Genomic DNA, 13,853 nt, shown 5'->3' on the forward strand with positions numbered 1-13,853 from the left:
GGTACTCTCATCCCTCATCAACCCTATGGGCCATACTGTCTCAGGTGGGTCACAGATCCATAGTCCATCAGGTGTTAAATTACTTGCCCAAGGTCACACAGCTAGAAAGTTTCTGAGGCTGGATTTGAATCCAAGATCCCTCTGACTTTGAGTCCAGCATTCTCTACTGTACCACTTTACCCAATCCATATTAAATTTTTATTCCAGCTTGGTAAAGACCTGCCAGAATTTGAATTCTTTTATCATCTCTGTGCCACAACAGGGCACCACAGCACACAGATGGAGGAACAACACAAACAATACAAAAGCTAAGATTAATGCTTTATTGTACATCATCATTATTAAAATATTTAAAGAGGCATGGGCATTAGAGTGCTTGTGCTACAGAAAATTAAAAAAAAAAAGTGAGTTATGAATCACAAGGAAGGTAAGAAGACCTATAAGTAGGAATTTGGTTAAATTTGAGGAAATATATTATGCCCTGCCCAGATAATTTAAGATTTATCCTGCAATAATAGTTAACAAATTGTAATATATTATCCTAGCCCATAATCAACCCATACCTATTCACTTGGTCCAAATTTCAGATAAAAATGAAAATATTAAATATCTTTGTTTCATATTATTTTGTAGAAGTAAACACTAAACTTATATATAAGGATTGCCTTTTCTGGTCTTATCAGCAAGTGAGTGGTAAAAGGTGAAAAAGTTAAGACTACTAATGAATTCCCTTGTTCCTTAGAAAAATAGTCCTTTTGGGGGCTGCTAGGTGGTGCAGTGGATAGAGCACCAGCCCTGAATTCAGGAGGACCCAAGTTCAAATCTGGTCTCAGACACTTAACACTTCCTAGCTGTGTGACCCTGGGCAAGTCACTTAACCCCAGCCTCAGGGGAAAAAAAAAAAAAGAAAAAGAAAAAGAAAAATAGTTCTTTTTGGCTTAGAAAGACTTACATGAACTGATCCTGGATGAAGTGAGTAGAACCAAAAGAACATTGCACCACACAACAAGATTATGTGATGATCAACTGTGATGGACTTGGTTCTTACTTCTTTAATGAGGTAATTTAGGCTAATCCTAATAGACTTGGGATGAAGAGAGCCATCTGCACCCAAAAAGCAGATTATAAAGACTGAATGTGGATCAAAGTATAGTATTTCTTTGTTGTTGTTTGCTTGTGGTTTTTTTTCCTTTCTTGGTTTTTTTACCCCTTTGGTGATGATATTTTTTGCACAGAATGATGAATATGAAAATGTTTAAAAGAATTGCACATGTTTAATTAACCCATATTGAATTGCTTGGGGGAAATAATTTTTTTTATTTTTTAAAATTAAGCTTTTTATTTTAAAAACATATGCATAGATAATTTTCAACATTCATCTTTGCAAAACCTTGTGTTCCAATATTTTTTCTTTCCCTTCCACCATCCTCTCCCCAGATGGCAAATAATCCAATATATGTTAAAACATATACAATTTTTCTATAAACATTTTCACAATTATCATGGTGCACAAGAAAAATCAGATAAAAAAGGAGAAAAATTGAGAAAGAAAACAAAATGCAAGCAAATAACAAAAAGAGTGAAAATACTACGTTGTGATCCTCATTTAGTTCCCATAGTCTTTCTGGATGAAGATGGCTCTCTCCATCACAAGTCTATTGGAATTGGCCTGAATCATCTCTTTGTTGAAAAGAGCCATATCCATCAAAATTGATCATCATATAATCTTGCTGTTGCCGTGTATAATATTCTCCTAGTTCTACTCACTTCATTTATCATCAGTTCATCTAAGTCTCTCCAGACCTCTCTGAAATCATACTGCTGATCGTTTCTTACAGAACAATAGTATCCCATAACAGTCATATGCCATAACTTATTCAGCCACTGTTTCCAGTTTCTTGCCATTACAAAAGGGACTGCTACAAACATTTTTTGCATACATAGGTCCTTTTCCCCTTTTTAATGATCTCTTTGGGATACAGGTCCAGTAGAAACACTTTTTAATCCAAGTTTGATAGTCTTTTGGGCATAGTTCCAAATTGCTCTCTAGATTGGTTGGATTAGTTCACAACTCCACCAACAATGTAAGAGTGTCCCAGTTCATCAGTATCTTTTCCTGGCATTTTAGCTAATCTGAGAAGTGTGTAGTGATACTTCAGAGTTGTCTTAATTTTGATTTCTCTGATCAATGATTGAGTATTTTTTCATATGACTATAAATGGTTTTAATTTCTTCATCTAAAAATTGTTCATATCCTCTGACCATACCAATTGGAGAATGGCTTGAATTCTTATAAATTTGAGTCAATTCTCTATATATTTTAGAAATGAGACCTTTATGAGAATATTTGGATGTAAAAATTTTCCCCAAATTTATGGCTTCCCTTCCAATCTTATCTGTATTGGTTTTGTTTGTACAAAAAAATTTTTAATATGATCAAAATTATCCATTTTGCATTCCATAATGCATAGTTCTTTTTTGGTTACAAATTCCTTCCTTCTCCACAGATCTGAGAGATAGACTATCCTTTGTTCTTCTAATTTGCTTATAACTCTTTATGTCTAAAGCATGAATCCATTTCAATCTTATCTTGGTGGAGGGTGTTAGGTGTGGATCAATGTCTAGTTTCTGCCATACTGATTTCCAATTTTCCCCACAATTTTTGCCAAATAGTTTTTATCCCAGAAGCTGGGGTCTTTGGCTATATTACTATAGTCATTGACTATTGTGTCTTGTGAACCCAACCCATTCTACTGATCAAGTACTTTATTTCTTAGTACCAAATAGTTTTGCTGACCATTGCTTTATAATATAGTTTTAGGTCTGTCTGGTACAGCGAGGCCACCTTCATTTGCATTGTTTTTTCATTAATTCCCTAGGAATTTCTGACCTTTTGTTCTTCCAGATGAGCTTTGTTATTATTTTTTTCAGCTCTAAAATAATTTCTTGGCCATTTGATTGGTGTGGCTTTAAGTAGATTAATTTAGGTAGTTTTGTCATTTTTATTATATTAGCTTGACCTATCCATGAGCACTTGATATTTTTCCAACTGATTAGATCTTACTTTATTTGTGTGGACCGTGTTTTGTAATTGTGTTAATACAGTTTGTGACTTTGCCTTAACAGGTAGATTCCCAAATATTTTATATTATCTAGTTATTTTGAATGAAATTTCTCTGAGAAAAATTTGGAACACAAAGCTTTGCTAAGGTGAATGTTGAGAGTTGTCTTTTGAATGTATTTGAAAAAATAAAATACTATTTTTTAGAAACAGCCCCTTTCTAAGAACTGATTGTGTCTGAATACAGATTGAAACATACTTTTCTTTTTAAACTTTATTTTTCTTGAGGGTTTTTTTGGGGGAGAGGGAAAATTTATGTTTTCTTTTACATAACTTATGGAAATATTTTGCATAACTTCATATGTGCCTTCTTATACCAAGGAGTGGGGATGAGGAAAAGAGTAGCGTATATGGAATTCAAAGTTTTAAAAATAAATGTAAAAAAGATTGTTTTGCATGTAACTAAAAATATTAAATAAGAATAGCCCTTTCTTTCTCTTGCCTCTTCTTCTGTAACTATAAAGGTTTGATAACATTTTCTTTGGGGACTGTAATATTCAGCAGGACTAGGGAGAAGGTAGCAGATACCTAAAGTATTTAGAATAGAATTTCTGGGTATCATTTAAATTCAAGAATCCTATTAACCAAGGTAGAAGATGCAAAGTTAGGATGCATTAATGCAAGAAAAATGAGATACTCTACAACAGAATAAGAATACACCATTCGTAGAGTCCAGGATATATCTTATCATAGTTCTAACTTTTCCTGAGACTTCCTACGGGCCACATCACCAAAACAAAGCAAGCTTTTGGGATCAAAGTTGCCAATTAGCCCATACTGAATCATCCTGAGCTGTAGTTTATTACACAAATCAGTTTCCTCTTACTGATGTGTCACATAATGGCTGGGTTTTATTGTTTAAATTTTGCAATCATACTTGGAAATAAAAAGGGGAGCATTGTGCCTGGAGAGATATGACTCTCATTGCTGATGACCTGGATGGCCACTGATAAAAGGGATTCTTTCTGCTTCCTAGTTCACAGGGCTGTGGTGAGGGGAGAAGATACTTTACAAACCTTAAAACTGGACAGAAATGTAACTATAGAGCATGAATGCAAAAAATCACAGCATAGGCTTTTGCTGTCTGCCTCAGTCGGATTCTAGCTCTGTGATCTTGAAGGATGCAGACATACCTAATTATTTTTAGGTTCCCACACATGGACCCACAGATACCTGAAGTGTAAACAGCTAATGAGGGGCAGAAAACAAGTCCATACAAAATTGTTTATGCCACAAAATACATCTTAGATGAAAATGAAATTTTCTTCTTCTACAAAAACTGCCCATTGAATGCCTGCCATCTAGAGGAGGGGGTGGAGAGAAAGAGGGGAAAAACTCGGAACAGAAGGGAGTACAAGGGATAATGTTGTTAAAAAAAAAAAAATTACCTATGCATATGTACTGTCAGAGAAAATGTTATAATTATAAAAATTTAAAAAAAAAATGGAAAAAAAATTGCCCATCTACAAAACTTTCCAATGGATGTAAGGCAAATGATAGGTTGAAAAGTTCCTAAATGAAATGAAAAGTATATAAGAAAAGGGAAAATACACACACACACACACACACACACACACACACACACACACACACACACACACACACACACATATATATTATACAGAATAACTTATTTTACCTAGTGTCAATTGGAAGAACTGCATTACTTTGACTCAGGTACCTACAAAGAATATCATTTCCATATTCAGTAATGGACAATATAAAAACATTTTGGTTTTACTTCCTTTGATATGCACATTCACTAGATAGATGTGTTTCTGTAGTAAAGATATCTTAATTCTCCTCAGCAGGGCTCTAAGAGGATAAAATAAGGATTTCTGGGAATGTCCAAGAACAATGAGTACAAAATGAGCAAGGATCTTAAGAAATGATCTGTCCTTTGAGAGAATCAAGCTAAACTTGCTTTCTCTTAAATCATCTGAAATCATTACTTCAGTGAGAAAGGCAGAATCATCATAATTTTCCCAAACCCTTTATGAAGTATAGGCTATGTCTTCACAAATAGCTGAACTCCTAATGAAGTCTACCCCAAACCTGCCCTGTCCCTTAACTTTTCTCTCTAATGATTGCACGACCATCTCCTAGGCTTCTGGGCTCTAACTTTAGCATTATCTTTGAATTTTCCTGCTCTATTTCCCTTATCAGTTGATAGCACTAATATATGTATTCTTTCCAATGCTACATAAGTCTCTCTTTTCTCACCCATTTTATTAGAATAGCCCACTACTAACTGTTCTTCCTCCCTTCAACCTATGCCTTCCCTAACTATCCTTCACCAAGAAGCCCAAATCATTTTCTCAACATACTATTCCTTTACTCAGAAATTTTCAGTGGTTCCTCACTGCCCACAGAATAAAAAATAAAACTTCCTGCATACTATTATCCTCTACATACTTTAAGATTCAGCCAAAATAAACTTCCTATTCCCTGGTCTTATCTATACTATCCATGTCTTTTTGTCCATGCTGCTCCCATGCTTAGGATAGACTGTCTACACCACCACCTGTTGAAGTCACTTCCTTTTTTATGACTGAATACAGTCACAGGCTTGAAGTGTGCCCTATGCTGCTCCTACCACTTAAATCCTCCTCCGAAGTAGTATGAAACATTGTGCCAAGGACAATGATAGCAATTACCAACTGATAGAAAGCATGAGATTTACCAAGGAACAATGCTGCCCTCCCTTCCAACAAGTCATCATATCGTTAAGCACATCCCACTCCCACCCATCCTCCACTCAGCTGCCAAAGTGATTTTCCTGAAGTGGAGTTATGACCATGTGACATTCCTCCCCAATAAAGTCCAGTGGCTCCCTAACGCCCCCAACTATCAAACACAAAAGTCTCTTCAGTATTCAGTGCCCTTCATAACACTCTCCCTTCCAACCTTCCCAGGATTCTCACACCTTACCATACAGTCTGCAATCTAGTGACACCTTGTGATTCCTCAAACAAGACACTTCACCTCCAGACTTTGGGCTTGTCTCTCTACCTGGAACGTTCTCTCTCATCTCCACCTCCTAGCTTCCTTAGATTTCTTTTAGTCTTGGCTACAATCCGCCCTTCTACTCTTTCCTAATCCCTTTTAATTCTAGCATCCTTTCTCTGTTACTTCCAATTTCCCTAATAGTAATAATAGTTAACATTTATATAATGCTGATAAAAGAACTGGCTTGTGATGTATTTGTCATCTCATTTGAAATAATCTCACAATCCTGTCCAAAGCTTGCAAAATTTTTTGCCTTTTATCTCTTCCACTAAGGGAAGTACAGGGAGTAATTTTTTTTTTTTTTTTTTTTTTTTTTTGAGGCTGGGGTTAAGTGACTTGCCCAGGGTCACACAGCTAGGCAGTGTTAAGTGTCTGAGACCAGACTTGAACTTGGGTCCTCCTGAATTCAAGGCTGGTACTCTATCCACTGAGCCCCCTAGCTGCCCCCAAGAAATATTTTTATCTCTTTTTTTGTATCCCTAAATGCTTAGCATAGTACTTGACACCTCACAGAAAACATAATAAATATTTATTGATTGACTGACACCTCTGTGCAATGAACCAACTAGGTGCTATAAGGTAACAGAGTAAGAAAAAAATCTTTATTTTCAAAGGTTTTAGTCTAATTAGTAGAAATGAGACAACAGTTGGAAGCAACTTATTAATTATTAATATTGGAATATAATAAATATATAAAGTTCCAAAAAATCAACTTCTTTATCAACCCCACTTCCCTAGTATAACCTGATGAAGTATCAAGATTTATCTTGCAGCTGTACCTATATCTTGTAACAAGCACATAGTAAAGTTTGTGCTGAGTAAAATATGGGATACATATAGAAGGTTCCAGCCTTGTTTGTACAGGTGCTATGTTAAAAAAAAAAAAAAAAAAAAAAAAGATCTGGGACCACAGAATATCCATTAAAATAAGACATGACTTAAATATCTAAGGGAAGACAATGAAAACAGCTCTATCAATTAAAAAGAGAAGGGATGCCTAAGAGAGGGAAATGACATTAACTTTTCATTTTCTGTGATATATCAGAAATAGTCCCAGCTCCTATTTACTTTAGTCCACTTTTCAGGGTCAGTGTCTGGAGAGAAAATTCTCTTGCACTCATTCTTATCCCTACAGTCTATATATTTCTCTGCCTCATGTTCCACTGAATCTGCTAGGATCTCTTACTCTACTATTAAAAAACTCTCTTATCCCAGATCTTTCACATCATATTTTCTTCTTACTAATAAAAATCTGAGTTTTCCCAAAGGATCTAACATCCCTCTGGCAACCCCCTTCAGTATCTTTGAAAAGTATGTTTTATATAAGTGTGAATACAAACATTTAAACATACAAAGAAAGGCAACGATTTCGTATGAAACTGAATTTGTTACATACAGTCTGTTTTTTTAAGTATATATTTAACAGAACAGGAATCTTAGTGCCCTGCTTGTTGGTCCAATCCTGAACTTTCTTCTGCTCTTGTATTTTGTTTTGCATTTTACAAGGTTTCTTTGATGCTCTTCAATTTTTTTTAATTACCCACCTATGTATTGAAAATGTGTTCTTATTCTGCACAAAAAAAGCTTAACAATATCACTACAAAGCCTATATGCCGACGTGATCAAAGTGAGAAAAAAGACACATATGTGGTAACAAAGAACTGAAAACTGAGTACCTATCAATGAACAAGTTATAGAAGAAATGATAAAGGGCAATGGTTTCAGAGAGACCTGTGAAAACTTGTAAACTAATGAGTGAAGTAATTGCAATCAGGAAAATTTATGCAATCATAACAATTTTAGAGGTGATGAAGTCATAGTGCAGACTGAGGCAATTTTTTGGATAACGCCAACACAGGAACTTGATTTAACTATACGTGTTCATGATGGGGATTTTGTTTTTCTTGTTTTCTCACATGGGAGGGGGTGAAGTGGGAGGGAGAGGAGGATCTAATTTGGGAAAAAAATAAAACCAACTAAAATTGAACTTTAAAATAAGAGAATTCTGTCTTCCACTTTGCTTTAAAAAAAAAAAAAAAAAAAAAGCAAACCATCCTCCTCTATTCAGCAAAATGCCTCTTTAGTATCCCCAATTCTCTTTGCCCTACCCCCTTTCCAGTTTCTGATAAAGAGTTAAGTTTTGCCTAGCCAGTGCCAACCCCCTACTTGTAGGCTATACTCCTGATCCCATCTCAAGTAGTCTCTTCTGGACTTTGCCCTTTAGAACATTCCAGCCTCCTTTCACCTCAAAGCTCTCCTTCCTTAAGGAAAGGTTGCTCCCACATGCCTAAAATATGCTCATTTCCCTCCTAGGAAGTACATTCCCAAAAGCTATTCCCTTCCCCTTTCTCTAGCCTTCCTTCCCTCTTTGCTTTCTTTCACAACCAAATTCCCCAAAGTTATTATCTATATTCATTATGTTTCCTTCCCCTTTTTTCTAAATCTCACCATGGGATAAGAAGAATCTCTTTAACTATTAAATCCAAAGATCTTTTCTCAGTCTTCGTTCTACTGTATCTTTTTGTGGCTTTTGACAGCCAGCCACTGCCTCCTCCGGGAAGCTCTTTTGCCCTTCCCCCTTCCACACACACAATGTATATTACATGTATATGTAATTCCTTCTATCTTGCCTCTTTAGCTTCTATTAAAATGCACCCTTGGTTCTTCCTCCTAATCACTCCTCCTCAGACTCCTCGGCTGGATCATCCGACTACTCTCACACCTATTACAGCAGTCTTTAGAGACCTCCTCCATCTCTTCCCTCTTATCTGAACTCTCGGGGACATAGCTCCAGGGTTCCCTTAGCTTCAATCATTCAAACCCTGATAAAAGGCAGCTGGAGGCACTCAGAACGGCGTGCGGGGCCCCTCACCACGCACTCAGCAGTGTGACCACTGGGCTGGTCACTTTTCCCTCAGTTTCTTCAACAGATATTAAACCGGTCTAACAACGATCTCCCTGAGCTACGCAGGATCCAATGAGAAGATATTTATACCAAATGAAATACTTTCTAAGAGTTGGCCCGTAGTTGGCGCTATGTAAATGCTAACTAGAGTGCGTGTATACACACAACACACGAATATCCTAAAGGTATCTCAACTCAGCGTGTTCCAAAAGTGCCTTTCTCAAACAAACAAAAAACAAAACAAACTTCCTCATTTCTTTAGACTGTTATGGGCACTCACTACAAATCATAGATTTACAACTCTGGATCTCCACCGCTCTCCGTTGGGCCACTTCCTTCTTCCCCGCACCCACCCACACCTCTCAGAACGTCTATAGGAAGACCGGGCCTTCCTAGTTCCACAGGATCCCCTCCCCAAGCTGCCAAACGGACACTCCCAAAACACAGACTGACAGCGTCAATGTCGGTTAGGCACCGGGTGTGTGACCGCCTGTAATCCATCACCAAAGGCCATAAAGCTCACGTCTTCAGCCCGGTCCAGAAAAAGCCCCCAGAATCTTGACCCCCCCCCCATCTTTCCGGACTTATTTCACACAACTCCACGGCCTCGAACTTTCCTGCTAATTGGTCCTCACATAAACTTCCACCCTTGCACTGGCGGTCCCCACGTCTGGAATGTTCTCCCCCTTAATAGTGCCCCCTCCTGAAATGACTCCGTGTGGAATGGGAACGACGGAGGAATTCCCCACGCCCACAGGGGAGTGCGCTCCTCCTCTGCTGCTCCTTCAGGCTCCTCTTAGACAGCTCTGCCCTAGAAGAGGCGTCCAACAATCCGCCCCCGACCTCTCGCAGCGGGGGGTCTCGTGCCCACAGACCCCAGCGGCTCCAGCTCTGCGCAGCCTCTCCCGAGCGGGGCGCGCTCTGGCTCCGCCCCCCCAGCCCCGCTGCAGCCCCCGTGTCTCTCCGCGCTCCCCCGCTCTCCACACACACCACAGCCGGGGCTACACGAAGGCGAAAGGAATTCCAGGTTCGAATTCTCCCATGGGAAGAACAGATCAAGGAGCCGCGGGCGGGGGTGGGGGGGGAGCCTCGCGATCCAGCCCCCGGCGGCGGCCCCGACCCTCAGTTTCCCCCGCTGTACAAGGACTGCTCCGAGCTCTCTGCCCGCTCCAACCCTCCCCGCCTCCGGGCTGGCTCGGCCACGAGAGACTCTAGGGGCTCGGGAAGAAGCGGACCAGGTCGGGATCGGGCCGGCTGACAGCCGCATCTCCGTCACCCCACCCGCGATACGGCGGGAAGAGCCGCGGCCAAGGACGCCGCACGCACTCTGGATCCGGCCCCCGGCCCCGCCCCCTGCACCCGGGAGCCCGAGCACTAAGGCTGCCCTTGGGTCTCGAAATGTCATGGTCACAGACAGCTCGGCGACCCCAAACTTTCCCTCAGAAACCCCCGGCAATAGCCGGCCGGCGACTAGCTTACCGCAGCGTCTCTTCCCCGCGCTCCCTGATGACGTATGCCCACCCCGCCCCTTGGGGCGGGACTTTTGCCAGCAAAAGAGTACGCATGCTCCGGAGGGACTGCGAGGATGGCAGAGAAAAGCAAAAGGAGTAAGAGGGACAGTAGCCTAAAGAAAAGTGGGCGTGACTTCTTGTGATGTTGGGCATGGCCAAACAGAGAAGAGCCAATCAAGAAAGACCAATCCTGAATGAAATGTACCTCACGAGTTCCTCCAGCCGTCCAGTGCTGCCTCTGGGATCCAGGGTGGGAAAGACTTAGTGGATTGGGAGTCAGGTTCTGAGTCAAATCCTACATTTATTATGTAGGATATTATTACATATTAATTATGGTATATGAAGGTTATGGAATATTATTGCTCTGTAAGAAATGACCAGCAGGAGGAATACAGAGAGGCTTGGAGAAACTTACATCAACTGATGCTGAGTGAAACGAGCAGAACCAGAAGATCACTGTATACTTCAACAACAATACTGTATGAGGATGTATTCTGATGGAAGTGGAAATCTTCAACATAAAGAAGAGCCAACTCACTTCCGGTTGATCAATGATGGACAGAAACAACTACACCCTGAGAAGGAACACTGGGAAGTGAATGTAAACTGTTAGCACTACTGTCTGTCTACCCAGGTTACTTACACCTTCGGAATCCAATACTTAATGTGCAACAAGAAAATGGGATTTACACATATATACTGTATCTAGGTTATACTGTAACACATGTAAAATGTATGGGATTGCCTGTCATCTAGGGGAGGGAGTAGAGGGAGGGAGGGGAAAATTTGGGAAAATGAATACAAGGACTAATGTTGTAAAAAAAAAAAAATTACCCCTGCATATGTACTGTCAAAAACATAATTATAAAATTAATAAAATAAAAAAGTCTTCAAGCAAGAGCTAGATGACCACTTGTTAAGTACAATCATTCAGCAAATAATCATTTTGTACCTACTATGTGCTAAGCCCTGTGAGTACAAAGACAAAAATATATCAAACCTTTTTAAGGAGTTTACATTTTCTGTCCATTTTATAGAAATGTACCCTTTCCAAGAAGAGAAATTTAGGGTTTTTTGTCTTTGTATGACCAGGACTAGTGCCCCGAATGAATATTTCACAGTGAAGATCCTGGTGACCTATGGATTGGACGCTTACAGTCCCAGTTGTGGGATGATGTGATTTTGGATAGCACGAACTGCCAGCTTTGATGTCTGGTTTCTCCCTCTCTAACTCCAGATAACGTTACATTGCTTAATCCTGTACTTCTTTTATATTAAACTCCGAGATTACTCAGAATAGGCAATCCCACATTAGTTGCATTCAGAAGAGGAAGATTGATCAATACAAAAGCATTTGTGACCTGCCTATAATGTGCCACGCACCCCATTAGGCTCTGGAAATATAAAGTCAAGAGCAAGATAGTCCATTCTCTTAAGAAATCTACCTCCTCATAGGAAGGAGTGGGATACACGATAGGAAACTGAAATTTACAGGGATTGTAAGTGGAACCATAGAGAAATGAATTATTGTGTCCTTATCTGAGGCAGCACTAGCATTTGCAGTGCAAGGATTCCCAATAGTCCTTATGCCAGTGGAAGAGAGATCAGGAGGGGACAAAATAGCAAGACAACAAAATTTCTGGGGTGGTTAGAAATAAAGCATGATTCAAGTAAGACTAGAAATAGTGAATTGGGTGAAACTTTGTACTATTCAACATCCAGGCAGCTCAGCCCCAAGATGTAACTCTCCTTGAGAGGCAGACATCATGACCTCTGGAACTTCTGTGCAAAGGGAAGAAGACAGCAATAAGGCAGATACCCAGATGTCCTGGTGAATAGATAAAACTTTGTGGTGGACTCTTATTTTTATCTTTATCTAATTTTTTTCTTCTTGAGCTAGTATAGGCGTTAACCTAACAGGTGGATAGGAAGCCAAGGTAAACCCTGGCTGAGCCATGCCCAGGATTAAGTCAGGACAAGGAGAATATTGAGACACCGAGATTAATCACCATGAAGCAAGTGTAATAAGGAAGATGGATGGTCCTGTCTGGAAAGAATGTGAGTTTTGGAGATAGAAGAAGTATAGGTTCCAGTCCAGACACTTATCACTCATTCGCAGCTATATGGCCAAGTCATATAAAGTATCTGAGGCTTTATCTTCTTCATTTAGCTGGACTACTAACTTAGGGGTGCAATGAGGCCCATGTTGTGTTCTATTCTTGTGTACTTTGTAGGAGCAAAATTTAAAAGACCTTCAAAGAGCTTTTTACTCCTCTCTGGCCCTCTCTAGTGTGGCCACTTTTCCTTAAAGAGGGATAGAATTCTGAAGTGGCTCTTTATCACCAGTCCTTTCCCATTTTCAATGAATAAGATTGAATTTTCCAAGCTAGATGTGACATCCCAGTTGCAGCAAAGGGAAACACATTGAATGCCAGAACTACCCAGGAGAATAAGTGAAAACTAGGCAGATAATGTTGGATTTTTAATCCTTTTTTTTTTAAGCATATTATCCATATTCCTATACAATTCTGGCAGTTATTTTCAGAAAGGAATTCTTTCTACCAGTAATTTATAGTTTTGGCGTTATCACTATTACTTGCTTCTGATTCTTGTCTAGTTAGTTCAACTTTATTATTTCTTAACTGCTGGATCCTACCACTGGGGATAGCCAGAGGTCTCACCATTAAGGTCTCACCAGCCGTGTTCTTGAGAAGTCAGGAGCCAGACGAGCAGGAAAGAGAAGATAGCTTTATTGCCAATCAGTTACATGTTCTGGAACTCCTCTCCCTGCCTCTCCACCTGCCTCCTTTTTTATGCCCTATAGCTCTCAGTGCCACAAATAAGCCCAAAGAACTATAGCCAAGTTAAAGCTGGGGAGCATCTCCTCAGATCTTTGTGCTCACTCATCACCAGTCAAGGTATTCTCATGCATGACAGCGAACACCCTGAGGTCCTCAGCAATGATCAATAATCTTAGTCTCAGTTTGATGGAAAATAGGCCCTGAGTACATACACCATAAGATCTATAAGAACCAACACCAGTCCTGCTTGTACCCAATTCTTATTCAATGCTGTTATCCATCAACCTGATAAAGTGACCCTGCACTAACCCACCTTGGTATTTTCTCATTTTCTCAGACTAAGCCTTCAACAAGGTCCCTAACACTAAACCAGTACCAAATAGTTTTATTATTTAATGCTTTACTGTGTTGTCTAAGGTCAGATAATATTATGTTCTCTTCATTCTTACTTTAACCCATTATTTCTCTTGAGTTTCTAGATTTTTTTCCTCTTTATCAATTTAATT

The 13,853-nt window shown here is 39.5% G+C and overlaps 1 protein-coding gene across 4 annotated transcripts in view; it reads right to left on the reverse strand.

Moving 5' to 3' along the window:
• ATG7 (autophagy related 7) overlaps positions 1–10,620 on the reverse strand; it is a 263,555-nt gene extending 252,935 nt beyond the window's left edge. For all 4 annotated transcript variants that reach the window (XM_074283897.1, XM_074283896.1, XM_074283894.1 and 1 more), the window contains exon 1: positions 10,515–10,620. The gene's annotated coding sequence lies outside the window, so the exon portion shown is untranslated. The remainder of the gene's footprint in view (positions 1–10,514) is intronic.
• Positions 10,621–13,853: the final 3,233 nt, after the last annotated feature.

Source organism: Sminthopsis crassicaudata, chromosome 1 (genome assembly GCF_048593235.1).
Source record: "Sminthopsis crassicaudata isolate SCR6 chromosome 1, ASM4859323v1, whole genome shotgun sequence".
Classification (NCBI taxonomy): domain Eukaryota; kingdom Metazoa; phylum Chordata; class Mammalia; order Dasyuromorphia; family Dasyuridae; genus Sminthopsis; species Sminthopsis crassicaudata.